Source organism: Brassica napus, chromosome C3 (assembly GCF_020379485.1).
Source record: "Brassica napus cultivar Da-Ae chromosome C3, Da-Ae, whole genome shotgun sequence".
NCBI lineage: Eukaryota > Viridiplantae > Streptophyta > Magnoliopsida > Brassicales > Brassicaceae > Brassica > Brassica napus.
The window spans coordinates 33,881,383-33,897,271 of NC_063446.1; the positions used below are offsets into that span (position 1 = coordinate 33,881,383).

A 15,889-nucleotide genomic window follows, 5' to 3' on the forward strand; every position below is an offset into this window, starting at 1 on the left:
ACAAAATGAAAAAGGATACAAAAATTGTTATTAAATCTTTATTATTAATAATCATTAATTTCCATATATATGTAAATCATATTAGGTAATTTCGTAGCTTTTATATAAGGAAAGAATACACACTTCTTATATTTTAGGTTAATATAGTGTTTTCTAGTGGACATTAAACAAATTATGACATAAAAATCTTATTTTTTCCCTCGAACACATTCTTGAAAAAGTGAACAGTATTATTTTCACATTAGAATTATTTTCACTTTTATTTTACATATGGTTTTGAAAGCTTTCAAATCAGTCATCGAACTGATACATGTCATTTTAATATTTTTAGTCGTATACTTAAGAAAAACTTATATTTTTGTAATTTAAAGGCGTTTTAAAAAATTCAAAATATAACATATAAGAAAAAATCTAACATATAAGAAAAATATAACATATAAGGTGTCCTCATTTTTTTTTAAAGTTGTTTTTTTTTAAAATATAACATATAAGGTTTCCTCATTTTTGTAATTTAAAGTCATTTAAAAAAAATTCAAAATATAACATATAAGAAAAAATCTAATTTTTTTATTATATGGTTAATGTGATTGTTTATTTTTTTAATAATATAAAATTAAACAAAAATGAAGAAGGATGCAAAAATTGCTATCAAATCTTTATTATTCATAATCATTAATTGTCATATATATGTAAATCATATTAGGTAATTCCGTAGATTTTATTTAAGGAAATAATACACACTTCTTATATTTTAGGTTAATATAATGTTCTATAGTGGACATTAAACAAATTATGACATAAAAACCTTATTTTTTCCCTCGAACACATTTTTGAAAAAAATGAACAGTATTGTTTCCACAGTTAAATTATTTTGACTTTTATCTTCCGTATGGTTTTGAAAGCTTTCAAATCAACCATCGAATTGATACATGTCATACTTAAGGAAAACTTACATTTTTGTAATTTAAAGTCGTTTTAAAAATTTTCAAAATATAACATATAAGAAAATTCTAATATATAAGAAAAATATAACATATAAGGTGTCCTCATTTTTGTATTTTAAAGTCGTTTGAAAAAAATATATATATAACATATAAGGTTTCCTCATTTTTGTAATTTAAAGTCATTTTAAAAAATTCAAAATATAACATATGAAAAAATCAAATTTTTTATTATATGATTAATGTGATTGTTTAATTTTTTTTAATAATATAAATTTAAACAAAAGTGAAGAAAGATGCAAAAATTGTTATCAAATCTTTATTATTCATAAACATTAATTGCTATATATATGTAAATCATATTAGGTAATTCCGTAGCTTTAATTTAAGGAAAGAATACACACTTCTTATATTTTAAGTTAATATAATGTTCTCTAGTGTCATATAATTATGGAATAATGTGACACCATTAGACTAAAGTATACTTTATATTAGATGCTCTAGAATTCTTTGAAATGGAATTTAGAAGGCATTTAGAGTGTCACCTAGGATTTGGAGTTTTTTTTAATTAATACAAAATTAAGGTTCTAATTTTTCAAATGCTTCCCAATTAATATATAGGGGATACCGTCATGGAAACTATATATAAAATGTGTAGGTTGTGATTGTTTTATGTTTATAAAACGTTAGCTTAATATTGAGAAATATAGTTAATTGGAATTTTTTATATAAAACAAATTGTATTGTTAACTTTAAAAATACTAAATATTTATATGTGGGGTTCACGTTTAAGAGAAAGATATTTATGGGGATTTGTTAGTCTAAATCAGTGCTGTAGTTAGGCTATATTTAAGTATATGTAGTTTGTAATACTATAGTTTACACAAAAATATGTAGAATATAGATTTTTAAATATTTTACTTAGAAATAAATTGGGTCCATATTTGTTTTTCTATTTTAATAGTACCGATATAAAAAATGTCAGATTAAGAATTTCAAATTGAAATAAAATATCTTATTTATACTAAATATATTAACACTAATTATTCAATTACTAAATCAAACTAGAGATTTTCCCGGGCTACGCCCGGGTTTTTTCCCCATATATTCAAATTAAATTTAGATTATTTTATAATTTCTATTTTTAATATATTTTTATACTGATACTAATTACACTATATAAACTATCAGACAAATTTATAATTTTTTGTATTGTTTTGGTAACAACTGTTTTGAAATTTTTGAAATTCAATTTTTTTTCAATATCAGAAAATACACATAAGCTGGTACGCATGTTGAATAATTTTTAATTATTCTTATTTAAAATTCAAGTATTCTTTTTCTCGTTTATTAGTTTTTCAATTGAAAATATGGTTAAACTAATATATAATTCACTTTATTTTAGTATTAATATTAACTAGTATGAATATTTAAATTTTACCTATTGATTATTGATTCTTGGCTACTAAAAATCTATATAAATTTGTTCTTGTGTTAAAAGCAGTGGCAAAATAAATAGCAGCTGAAATCTAAGAGCAATGTACATTAAAAGAATCATGAGATCATGTCAAATGCGTTTCTTTCCATGCAGCAAACAAATTCAAAATAAAAATATCAAAAACATAATAATAGTATCCTCTAAGAGCTATTTGTATGTTTTCCCCTACAAAATCCAAACAGTTTTGTTGATTTTTTTTTATAAAAAAAGAATCTTAACAATTTATTCATAGTCAATTTAATCAAGCATATTATTAATTTTAGAAATAAGTATATATTTTTTAGTTTAAACTTTTCTGAAAGAAAATATAGAGTTTTAGCTCCGACTACATCTCTAACCACCCTTATATTTGCTTCTATAATAGCATTTAGAAGTAAATTCACTCTAACCTTAAAAAATAGAGATTAGTATTTTTCTATAAATAGAAATAGAAGTAGCATTCCTCTATTTTCTATTCTATAAATAGAAATTGCTATTTTATAATAATACATCGGAGTAAGTTCCATTGTAGTTATAGATATCTAATATTTTGTAGATTAAAAATAAAAAAAATACATTAGAAATGGTCTCATTCACAATTAAAACATCTTTTTACATTTTCCAATTCAACTTAGCTGGGGTTACAATCAACCACTTTAACTTGAGGGCATCCTTATCTAGAACTTTGTTTCTTAACTTATAATTGCCATCCCTAATCCTTTTAATTAATGTTTTGTTTTTCTAAGTTTTGTCAACAGTTTTAATTTTTATGACATCTATACATTATTTGAGAAGTAATTTTGTCATATGTAATCTTTTTTTTTTTTTTTTTTTTTGTCATCAACTTTACAGACTCATATAGACTCTGTGAACCAAACTGGGAGATCTTGATCCATGTGAACTACAAAAGCCGTTTCCTTCCTAGCGCTACGGGCTAAGCTATCCGCCTTACTGTCATATGTAATCTCTACAATTATTTTCACAAAAATAATATGTCATGGTTACTAAAATTGATGACATGGCTTATAACTTAATATGACATGGACAATTCTATTTAATGTTTAATTTATATTTTTGGTAAACTTTTTAAAATATGGTAACAACTCATATATTACATTTAATATCGATTTATATTTTTAGAATTTGTTTTAGAGTATCGTAATAACTCATAAATCATCATTAAAATAAATATATTAAAATAAGGCATTACAAATTTCTAAATATTATTTAATTATATATTTTAAAATTATACAATTTTATTACTAAAATTTTCAAAAATGTATACAGTTTTTTAGACAATTATAAAACTTTAATTGTAAAATCATTAGTTTCTTATATTTCTACAAATTTTATAAATTTTGTTTAATTTTATTTTTTGATAATTATGCAATTTTTTTACAAATTTATTTAAGGAAAATTTTACTTTTACACTTTGTTTGATACCACTTTTCACGTTTACCACTAGTCTAGGGACATTTTCATAAATACCATGTTCATTAAAGTACAAAAAACAATAGTATCCTTCCCTTATCTTCAACAATTTTCATCGTCGTCTTCATCTAACCTAGCCGTCGACGTCTTTATCCAGCCTCGCCGTTGTCGTCTTCATCCAGCTTCGATGTCTCGACGAAGTCTCTGATCGAGATCCATCGTCGATCCGTCGGGATCCATCGTAGATCCGTCGTCGTCTCCTTCGAGATCCATCGTCACTCTCTCTCTCACACAGCCGGCAACAAGAGATTACGAGAATCACTTTGTCTTGCGGATCTTCACTCTGTTTTCGCGACGTTCTTGATGGCTTGGGCTGCAGATCTAGTTTGAGAGAGTATATTTATGTGGTTAAAGGTTCAGATCGATCCTCGTTTGCTCTCATTGGGTTCGAGAACCGGCGAATTGAGGTGCTGTTGGCTTCAGACTCGAGAACCGGCGAATTTCTAGTATCAGAAGACGTTCTGCAAGGATTGCTTACTGTGGTCTCTTCGCACTTTCCTTAATCATATCATAGATTCTCCGTGAGGTTGCTGCTCCTCTCATGGAGAAGCTTCCTTGTAAGTTTTTTCTCTTTTTCTTTTATTATGTCACTGTAACCTTTTAGCTTATGGAGTTAATGATTGACATTATTGTGTAGGGATTAACCATTTTCACAATACACCTGATCGGGAATGGTTTGAGACTGATGCTGTCTTGCGTGTCAGCTTAGGGAACTTCGTGTTTTCTCGATTTTATAGGTTATGATGATTGGTGTGAAGACTCAGAAAGACCCTCGTGATGGCATACACCACGGTGGTTGGATGATGAAAGTCATCTGAACAACTGATTTTGGGTCTTGCTTAGAGTTATATAATTTGGTTGCGAGGTCTTTCGAGTCCCTCCAAGCTTGAAGCCCCTTTAGTCTTTCCTCAAATGCAGCCATCACAGCTGGCCTGTGCTTGCTTCTTAGTTCCTGCAATCTACTTTCGTTTAAATCTTGGTAACCCATGCAAGCAGTGAAAACTAGCTGGCTGCTATAAAACATTGAGCCAGTCATTGATTGAAGCAAAGTAATCGCATCTCCAGCGTCCTTGGTTGTAATTAGTGTAGGACCTGTGTTTACTGGGTTTGTTTAGTAAGTCCATAAGACTTAATCACATTATATATCAATATGGACACTGACTGAGGTTTAACCGAGTACCATAAAACTCCAAGTGCTGTTCTGAAAAGCATTACACGGTTTCCTTCAAACAGAAGCACATCCCACACTCTGAGAACTGTTATAGCAAAAAGAAACGTTAGAAAAAAATAAAGAACTGATCAATAAAAAATCTGGCAAGAACAAGTTTGGAACCTGACCACTTTCCCATGGAAGCATATTGATGAAGATGGAAAGAAACCATGGTGCTGTAACACAAGAGTTTATAAAGAAATTTATTAGTTTTTATAAGACAATTTATTTATAGATTATATATAACGGTTTATAAATCTTTTATTAAGACATTTATAAGATTTTATAAAACAATTTATAGATCACATATAAGGATTCATAAAACCATTTATTAGGTTCATAAATCTATTTATAATTGGTTATCAAAACAATTTATAAGGCTTTCTAAATATCTTTTAAAGTATAATTCATTTATAAGACTTTATAAGATCAGTCTATAAGGATATGTATAACAAACTTGAACTTAGTTTTCTTTAAGGCTATATAAAGATTATAAATAATTTATAAATGTTTATGAATCATTTATGAAGATTTATAAATCAGTTTATGGACACTTACAAATCGATTTAAAACCATTATAAATAAATTCATAAACGCTTATAAATAAGTACATATAACTTTTATAAATTAGTTCATAAGCCTTATAAACCGGTTCACAAACCCTAATAAACAGTCATAAACCTTTATACTCATTTATGATTTATAAGCCTTTCTAAATATTTATAACTAATTTATAAACTTTTATAAATTATTATAACTGAATTCTAAGCTCTTATAAATGATTTATAAATATTTATAAACCCCTATAAAATAATTTATAAACTCTCATAACTAATTTATAAACTCTCATAACTAATTTATAAACTCTTATAAAGTAATTATAAACATTTATCAACTCTTATAATATTATTTGTAAACGCTTATAAAATTATCAATGAGCACTTGTAAATGATTTATAAGACTTACTAGATCATTATAAATTTTTTTAAAGGCTTATAAATTATTAATAAGACTCATTTTAAATATTTATAATTGATATATAAATCATTACAAAATGATGTATAAACATTTATAGCTGAGTATTAAAATATTTTAAATGATTTAAAACTCTTATAAATAGTTTATAATCCTTTATAAATAATTTATAAGCATTTATAAATGTTTATAGATAATTTATAAATCTTTAAAAAATAAGTTATAAACCCTTACAAATTGATTTATGAATCCTGAGAAATGATTTATAAACCTTTATAAATCATTTTATGGTTTCTTTTGAATTTAAATTACCCAAATCCCTCACATATGTGCAATTCCCAGCTATTTTGTACTTGAAAACAAAAATTTCTAGTTCTACTTTCAAGTAAATGGATGCTCGTTATTATATCTCTGATAATCAAAATGATTGGTTCATAACCTAAAAATATATTAGATTACCCACCAAAAAACTCTTTCATAAAGAAGCATATGAATACAATAACTACTAAATATTCCAAGGCCACATGTTCCAGTGCATAACCAAAAGTTCGGTTTCATCTGCAAGCTTAGTCGTTTTCTCCAACTCTTCCACTGCTGCTTTGGCAACGTTTATTTTATTCTCCGCCTCTACAACTTTACATGCGGCGGTTATTGCTGCTTCGTCGATCATCTCTTGTGAAACCGAAGGGGGTTGATTAATGTATGATTGCCGGGGTTTTATGTTTGTCTCCTTTGGTTTTGGGGTTGGGGCAGGTGTTGTTCTAGTTGTTGTTTCTGATCCATCTTCAGCCATTTCGAGCTTCTCCTCTCTTAAAACAGAGTTCAGTAATGACTTCAAAGTTACGTGCCAAGCACCAGCCTGTGGAAGAAATCCTCCGAAATTTGTCATGTGCCAAGTTCTCGCTCTTCTTCTTCTGCTTCTTCTTCCTGTGGAAGAAATCCTCCGAAATCTATTATGAATACATAAGAGCGAGATGAAGCAACCAGCCCTTATATATATGTGTGTATATTGGTTCTTCTAGTTCAAGATTATCAAAACATGAAACCTCATACCGGTTTGGTTTAAGAATAGATTCGCTGTTTACCTTGTAGGAAGAGCAAGACATCTTGCACCCAAGGCCATTAATTACTTCTACACCTTCCATTGCCTTGCTGCAAGATCATCCAGACCAGAGTATATATAACCCATTATAAATAACTTAGAAACCATTACAAAAGATCTATAAATCTTCAGAAATTATTTATAAACCTTTATAAATTATATATAATTCCTTACAAATAATTTATAAACCATTATAACTAATATAAAAATTTTATAAACCATTATAACTAATATATAAACATTTTATAAAGGTTTATAAAACATTTTATATAGGTTTATAAAACCATTTAAAAAGGTTTATAAAACTATTTACAAGAACTTATAAGCTATTTATAAGAGTTTATACATTTATTTAAAAGTGTTTATAAATTAATCTACAAGGTTATATATCTATTTATAAGAATTTATAAATCTATTTATACAAGTTGTGGAATCTTTCTATTCTGTACAAGTTGCGGAGTTTATAAATTAATCTACAAGGTTATATATCTTTCAAGGAATGAGACTCGTGAAGTAGAGAGATGATGAAAAGAAAAAGGATACAGCCTGAGATCTTTGATGGATCATTAACGCCTGCTTCTGGTATAACCTTTGTGACACAAGCATACATAGAAAGCTTCTTCCTGCAGATAAAAAGAGGAGTTGAGAAGCCCAATATCTTACCAAACATTCAGAAGAAGCTACTGCATCTTACTCAGCTCTCAAGTCGTCCCGGTCTTTACTCTTTAAAGATTGCCTCTTTTCATCAACCGATGTCCATTGTGCATTCAGGTCTTTGAGTTAATCAGCAACGACTGTATTGACAGACAGAACAAAGACTTTTTCATGTCACTGAACCAAGGGACTAGAAACTAAAGTATATACACTTATCTAAGCTTGTCATTTATCTTGCTTTCTAGTTCCATATCTTCATCAAGCTCTTTCTGAAGACGCTCAATGTCATCGTCTCCTGCTGATTCATCTGAGTAAGCTTCCTCTGTTTTCTTCTTGCAAGCTTCTAGCTTCTTCTTACAATCTGCATTTAAAAAAAAAAACAAAACAAAACAAATTGAACACTTTTATATTGTTGATTCTTGTAAAGTATCAGTCTTTCGAAGTTTTCTAGAGACCCAAGTGAAGAAACTAACCTTTAATAGATTCCTGAATCTGATTGAAATCCTCATCGCAAGTGAAGTGGAGAGCTTTTGAGTGGTCGAAGCTTTGCGATACGACGCCGAATCCGTTCTTGGAGTTCGGTAAGTTGATTAAATCGTCTCCGTATGAGATTAAATCTTTAATATCGGAGCTCTCTCTCATTTCTGATACTCCGACCTGTGTACTTCTAGAACAGGAAATTAAAATTAAAATCATTAGATCAAAACCAACAATACAATGAAAGGTGTGAAGAAGGCCTACTATAGACCAAAAGCACCAGTGGCAAAGAGAGCAGTCCGAGTCCCTCACTCATCGTTACCTGAAATGAGAGGCGTACTCAATTGCGATCTCACAGTCACCGATCGGATCGGAGACGATACCTCCGGCGAGAGAAACCTGTCGTGGGGGAGAAGAAGAGTAATTTAGGTTTAACTATTTAAGGGTACAACGGTATTTTGACCATTAAAAATCTGATGGTATAGTTGATTAGTGTATAAGTGAAAAGTGGTACAAAGAAAATGGTATAAGTCACAATTCTCCATTTATTTAATATATTTAATTAAAATAAATAGATAGAAAAATCTATCTAAGATTATAATTTTAAATATATACATACATATTCTTAAATATAATTAAAATAAACAAAATCATTTTTATTTTATATTAATTTTATGTTTAATAGAATCAAATTTATATTAAAATATTGATAAAAAAATTTTACAATATTAATAAAAATTTATTTTTAAATATAATTTATATTTGTCCGTTAAAAAAACATTTTAAATTTTCTATTGCACAACACCTAGTTTCTTATTAAAAGATATGTTTGCATTGTTTTAAATCTCGTCTAGATTAATAACTAAAAGGATAAATTTTCTCTTAAAATATTAAATTTATGTTATATCACATAATTTCTAATATTAAGACTCATATGTACTTATACAGATAAGATTATCATGTGCTTTGTGATTGAGAGAATGAAGAGCAACACAAAAAGAATCTTCTTCCGGTAAAAAAATTTTCGAGGCCCACCATTTGATATTGCTGCTCACATTCATGATCTGCATGCTTGGTGGGGAGGAGGTGATATTACATGAGCTTCGGAATAATTAGGAGTAGTATCATTGCTTCTGACTCTAAATCCGATCATGCCCTCCCGAAAAGAGATGACTCCTAGATGATTGACCCATGAGAGGTACGTCCACCAGTTAGTTTGGAAGAAGCATCACAGTTGCCCTTCACCATACCTTCAGTTGGTTGTTGCCAACTCATATGTGATGACCAAAGCCTAAACATCAATTTGTTGATGGAGTTATCAGTTTATAACAGCAGCCCTCACCCATTCATAGACTTCTGCATCAGCCATTCCAATCTCCTTTAGGGTGTCTGACTGCACTTCCTTTTCCTAACTGCAAAATAAATAGTATCAAAGGCACTTCCATTTAGCTAAACAAATGTAGTAGATATATAGGCTTCAACCTTGCATAACATAACTTAACCCGGTTCAAAATGTGCGTATGAATATTTTCAGTAATCTAGTATTATAAAGAAACCAATAGCAGGTTAAGAAAAGTCAAACAAAGTACATTTATTACATGTATATATCACAGATTAACGAAACTCAGAGTAACCATCAACATTTAAAGCTCTTTATTCAAAGGCTGCAGAAAAAACATACTTATGCAATCCTTATATTATCCACATTCTGAATCTACACTAAGCGCGGAGAAATAGTTTTCAAACGTATCTCAATAGATTTCACTGGTAACATAGTAATAATAAAAAAAGAATGGAGAGGAAGCTGAAGGTGAAAGCTCAATTACGTTTTTTCTTTTCTTTCTTTAAGCATCAAACGCTCAGTTACGTTTGATATGCTTCTAAACTACATTGATGGGTACAAACGCTTCTGAGTCAAGCTCGGCATTGTAACACCCCCGAACCGTCCTAGTCATATGGTCGATCAACCGGCCAACAATCAAACAAGAACATGACCGATCGACCGTCCCACACCCAGGGTTAGAGATGAATGAGCCAACTGGTCAGCCAACAATCAAACAAGAACATGACTGACCGTCCAACCCAACACCATGGTCCGGAAGCGCTACGTGACGGGTTAGGGACGATCCGGTCAGTCACAAAATTTACTCCACGACCTCGACCAGTTCATCCACTAACTCGTCCCGCTGCGTCAAGGCACAAGGCTTTGCAACCCGTACCTAGAGTTAGCGTTTTCTGTTAGATCGAGGCCTAAGGCTTTTCAACCCGTACTACGACCTAACATTGTGTTAAACCGGACTAGTCAAATATCAGAGTACTCATGAAGCGCATATAAAACAATTACTTTTATTGATTTAGGAAATATTCATACAATGAATAATTCAAGACTGGGCCCGGCCTAATGCCAAATCGAGTCAACATAACACAATTCACAATACCGTTTACAAAAGGCATGAAAATCTACATCGACGGTCCTAACGTCCAGCTCCAAGCTATCCGACCATTCTTACCTAAAGCGACCTGCAAAGAGGACAACGGAGTTGGATGAGTGATCTAGTATTACTCAGTGAGCTGGCGGCCTCTACCCGCAACCTGGACTCTAACCAAGACAACCCAAAATAACAATCAATCTAGCCCTAGCATGCAATAAAAGCTAAGGCTAAGCAAACCGTTACTAAGTTAGACTTAGCCTCCTGCCATGATATAGCTTCAAGTAACGGGAACCTGCATTAAAACAAGTCAACAACCAATCCCTAGTTAACCATATATACGCTTGAGTTCAGTACTCATGTAGGGTTAGACACTTAGACTATACAAGTATCATTAACCTGGTCGACCAACAATCAGACAAGAACATGATCGGCCAATCAATGATACCGCATAGCTTTAATATCCACCACCCTTCACAAGCAATCACTCGAACACATATAGGCCAACGTGAGGCCTACACTAACCAAATACACACCAAGCCAAATCCGGTACCTAAACCAGACAGGACTTAATGTCAGAGCCTTCAAGACAAACAATCAACAACCACAACCACAACAATAATAAGATAGTAACTACCAATGACTCGATCTAACTTGTAACACCGTATATTAGTGCTACATTAACTCGAGGGTTCCATAACCCTCTATGACACACTAACACAACACTCTAACCTGGGCCCAGGTGACTTCGTGTTCCTCCTCTCTATCGGCAGTATCCTATCTCCCTACCACAAAAGCCAGAAGAAGGAACTTTTAACCGACCGCAGCCCACAGTCCTTCGGGTCACCGCGCGACAGCCCACAGTCCTTCGGGTCACTGCCACATTACACCGTCGTGTAATACTCAGCCATAGGACATGACCATGTTCGTCTGAGCCTTCCTGATCCAGCGAATAAGGGGTTTCCTTGAACCCGCTGGGTACGAGGCCGAGGAAACACTAATCACCCCTAACAAGCCTAGTATGGGCGGGTTACGCACATACTGTCGGCACACTCACAACACAAACTCAATCTAGAACCTAACCTAAAGATAAAGTTCCAGATCCTAACTAGACACTCGACTCTACAAGACTAATTATAGTACACGTAGTCCGGCATATATAGCCTAAGACCCTTAGTACTAACTACTAAGCAACAATATCAATACTAAACAACTCAATCAAACCGTTACCCAGATAGTCCAGCCTCCCGCTGAGAAACTATCTTTAAAGATAATGGGAAACTGCACTCAACCATATCAACACGCAAGAACAGAAAACATGATGCATCCTAGCCCTAGTCCTAGTCAGGTTATTAACTCAGTCTTAATTCCTTTCATCTCAGCTTAGCCCTTGCTAAACTGAGTCCGATTCCATAATTAAAATAACCCTAAGGACTTTACCAAGCAATAATGTGATCATTCTAATCTATATGCAGACTCGATCTACCCTAAATTCCAAGTGGAATTCAAACAAGACCAACTCACAGTGTTCTAGGCGAGAAACAGCTGGTAGATCGGAAAGGACTTGGCCAAAACCGAAGGGACGCCTTGACTGGACTGATCTCAACTTAGACATAACCTCAGCTTCATCATGAAGACACTAACAGGTCTGGACGAACTGATCTGGATTCGGACAGAACCTCCTTTAGCTTATGGACAGTTCTGTGGACTTCTCGGCGGAGTATCGGGCATAACATCGACTGATCTGAACCCATGGATCTGAACTAACTCCGGACATCACTTCTGCTTGATCATCAAAGTAACTGACTGGCATGGACAAATTCATTTGACAAAACCTTCCCTAGGCGCTGACCCAAAATCAGTAGAGAACTGACCTCGAAAACTCTCTAAAACTCTCGAAATAGCTCGGAATCACTTGCTTTCTTTTTCTACATTTCTCTCAAGTTTTTAACTTAGTTTGTACAGGTCTGGATGTGAATAAATGATCTGGGGTCGTGGGGTATTTATAGGGCAACCAATCAGCTTCAGGTTGGTGGCAGCCCGTGTGTCGCTTCGCATGTCTCCGGACGCATGCGCGGCGACACCTCGTGCTCCACATGTCTTTCAACATGGCCAAGACACATGCAGGACGCCACCACTCCTCCCAGATGTCAGGCTTCATGACTGGAACTCATGCAAGGCGACACACCATCTCACACATGTCGATCAGCATGCTTCGGTTGCATGCGCGGAGACACCTCGTGCTTGGTCGATCCACCTCGTGCTTCTACATGCCAGGCTGCATTTACTGCTTCCATGCACGGCGACACCTCGAGCTTCTGTAGACACTCAGATTTCTGGACAGTTGACACCACGTTCTGAACACTCACACCAAGCCACCTCGTGCTTCTCGGTCTATTTGTCTGATTTCGGTCATTCCGGCAAATTTCTGACCCGCGATCAATCCCGAATATTTTTCTACTCCTATTCTGATGTTCTGAATATTTTTAATAAACTCCAGACTCCATTATAACCTTGACGGTAATATTTTCCGAGCCTCCAGCTTCTCCAAAAATATTACAGAATACCGAAATTAGGGTTTCGTCCAATTTGGGGTTTTCTCGTCGTGTTTGGATCTTGTCGTGCTTGATTCCCGTCCTACTTATTTCCCGTCATGCTTCCAATGTATTATGTTTCCAACATAATATATATTACCGATACGAAGTTTTGAGGATTACTTTGTGGTTAAGAAACATCATGCTTCTAAACCGTCGAGATTCTAAAACGTCGTGCTTCCAAAAATGTTATGCTTCCAAAATGTCCGTCTGATCAATCTAAGACATCTTCTAACTATGGTCGAGCAACTTATTCGACTCATAGTTCACTCACGATCACTTCTTCGACCACCTCGTTCTTCGAAATTTCCCGATCGATCTTTGTCGCCCGCGATTTAACCACCAAGTTGATGCTCGGTCAATCTTCTGTCTCGACCATTCTTATCCCGAAGGGCGGGTTATCACAGGCATTGTGTTGGAACTCGATGTAGCCAGTCACTAACACCTTGATCCGTATCAACGTCCAGATGGAGAACGGTAGTGGCTGCGCTAAGTACGACGATCCATCTACCAGCTCCACCTGAAAATTTTGGTATTTCATTAAGAATCTCAAATACTAAACACAGAGAAAAATTAAAGGATTTTTCCGGCAGCGAGAGGAAGAAAAGTCGTACCTTTCCGGCGTCTTGCCAAGTAACGCCCGTGAGCCATTCGAAGAAAGAGCGCTGCGAGTGGCGAACATCGCCCATCAGCTCGCATTCTTGAATCTCTGAATTCCGAACAGGTTTCGATCACGTCGCTGGCTTAGTTCTATACCAGATTCTGGTCTAATGAATCTATATCGATCTGGAGATACTCTGCCGTTTAGGTAAACCAAAAGTATCAAACCAGGTCTGAAGCCACATATACTTTTTAAACGTGTTAAACCCGGACAATGATATACCTTGGAGAAGTGTCTATTGTACAGAGCAAGAATCATTAGAACGTGGTCAAGTTAAGTAGCCTGAGTAGTTAATAATAGTATGAGATATGAGATGGAAGATAAGAAAACGTACCTTTTCATCAAGTAGGAGCATGTCAACCCCATGAGATCTCCTCCCTCTTTGAGATTGGTTTGGTTGCCGATTGAAAAGCATGACCTGACTTTAGATCCGAAAACATGACTGGAGAGGACACCTTTATTGCAATCTCTGTTTGTAAGGACGAAGTATAATGAAGAGGATGAAGCAGGGCTATTTGGAGAAGTCTTCATCACTTATTTATAGTATCAAACATTAGGGGTTTTCGAAGCGGTGGTGAGAAAGGATAATTAATCTCTACGTAGTTGGAGAAGTGGTGAGAATTTATTAAGAAGCTTAATGACATATTTCAATGAGGACTACAGTAATTACACAGACGTTTGCACATCTGCTGTGTAAAATAGGGCAATAGAGAAACAAAAGCTTAGGAGAGTCAGGTGGGTCAAAATTGGGCTGGAAAGAAAATAAACAGAGGTTGGTTTATATGTTTCTCTGACCCAATTTGATGGTTTCATTTTTGTAAACGAAAACGTAGAGATTTATAAAGAGACATGTGTCATTGTTTGCCCCTTGCCTACTCTTCTCTTCTAAACGATTGGGCTTATGGGCCAAATCTCATATTGATTCAAGGATCAAGAATACATAACAGCCAAAAATCGGTTTGACGTGGCAAAATAACTCTTTTCTATTGGTTGATTTTTTAGTCTTACGTGGATAGCTTAGATTTATTTATTATTACTAGATCCTTTCTCCATGTTACGCGCGGATAATATATTTAAATTTGTTACATTTATAATTTTTATTTGTATATGAATTTTTGTATATTAAATTATATATAACTAATTTTTAAATTTGATTTTTTTTATATTTTTAGTTTGAATTAAGTATTTTCTATTATATGTAACACAATTAACTAATAAAATATAAAGAATCAAGTCTGAGATTTTAGAGTTATGTAAACAAAATATAATTATGTATAGTACATAAATTATCTTAGTTTAAAATATCGAAATCTCATCTCAAATAAATTCACGAAAATATAATTATGTATAGAACATAAATTATCTTAGTTTAAAATATAAAGCCCCATTTAAAAAAAAACGTACTTAATAATGTTTTTTTACGTGTAATAGTTGAAAGCTAACAACTGAATATCTGTCTAGAATATTATTTTAATATATCTGATGGTAAAATATTAATTGTAATACAAAAAATTGAATTTTGTAATATTACATGAATTAGAAGTCTTTAAAATATATTTTAAATGTTAATAAATAAAATTTAATTAAAATAAATAATACAAACTATTTTAAATATAATAAAAATTTTGAAAATATAATTTTATTATCAATTAAAATAAGATTAACTTTAATTATTTGTTTTCTTATTATTATTATTAGACAAATATTATCTCATCTTTTTAAAAAAAACTCTATGAAAACGTTAATGGCTTCATTTTTTTTACAATTCATTTTATTTGGCTATGAAAGTAAGTAATTGGATATGATAGTAAAAAAAATTTATAGTTATTTCATTTCTTTTATACATAATATTTAAACTATTAAGAACGATAATATTTT

The 15,889-nt window shown here is 32.6% G+C and overlaps 1 long non-coding RNA gene across 1 annotated transcript; it reads left to right on the top strand.

Moving 5' to 3' along the window:
- Window positions 1-3,746: 3,746 nt before the first annotated feature.
- LOC111211075 lies at window positions 3,747-5,113 on the top strand. The gene is made up of 2 exons (XR_002662264.2): window positions 3,747-4,466; window positions 4,547-5,113. It is a non-coding gene; the product is annotated as an uncharacterized LOC111211075 (long non-coding RNA).
- Window positions 5,114-15,889: the final 10,776 nt, after the last annotated feature.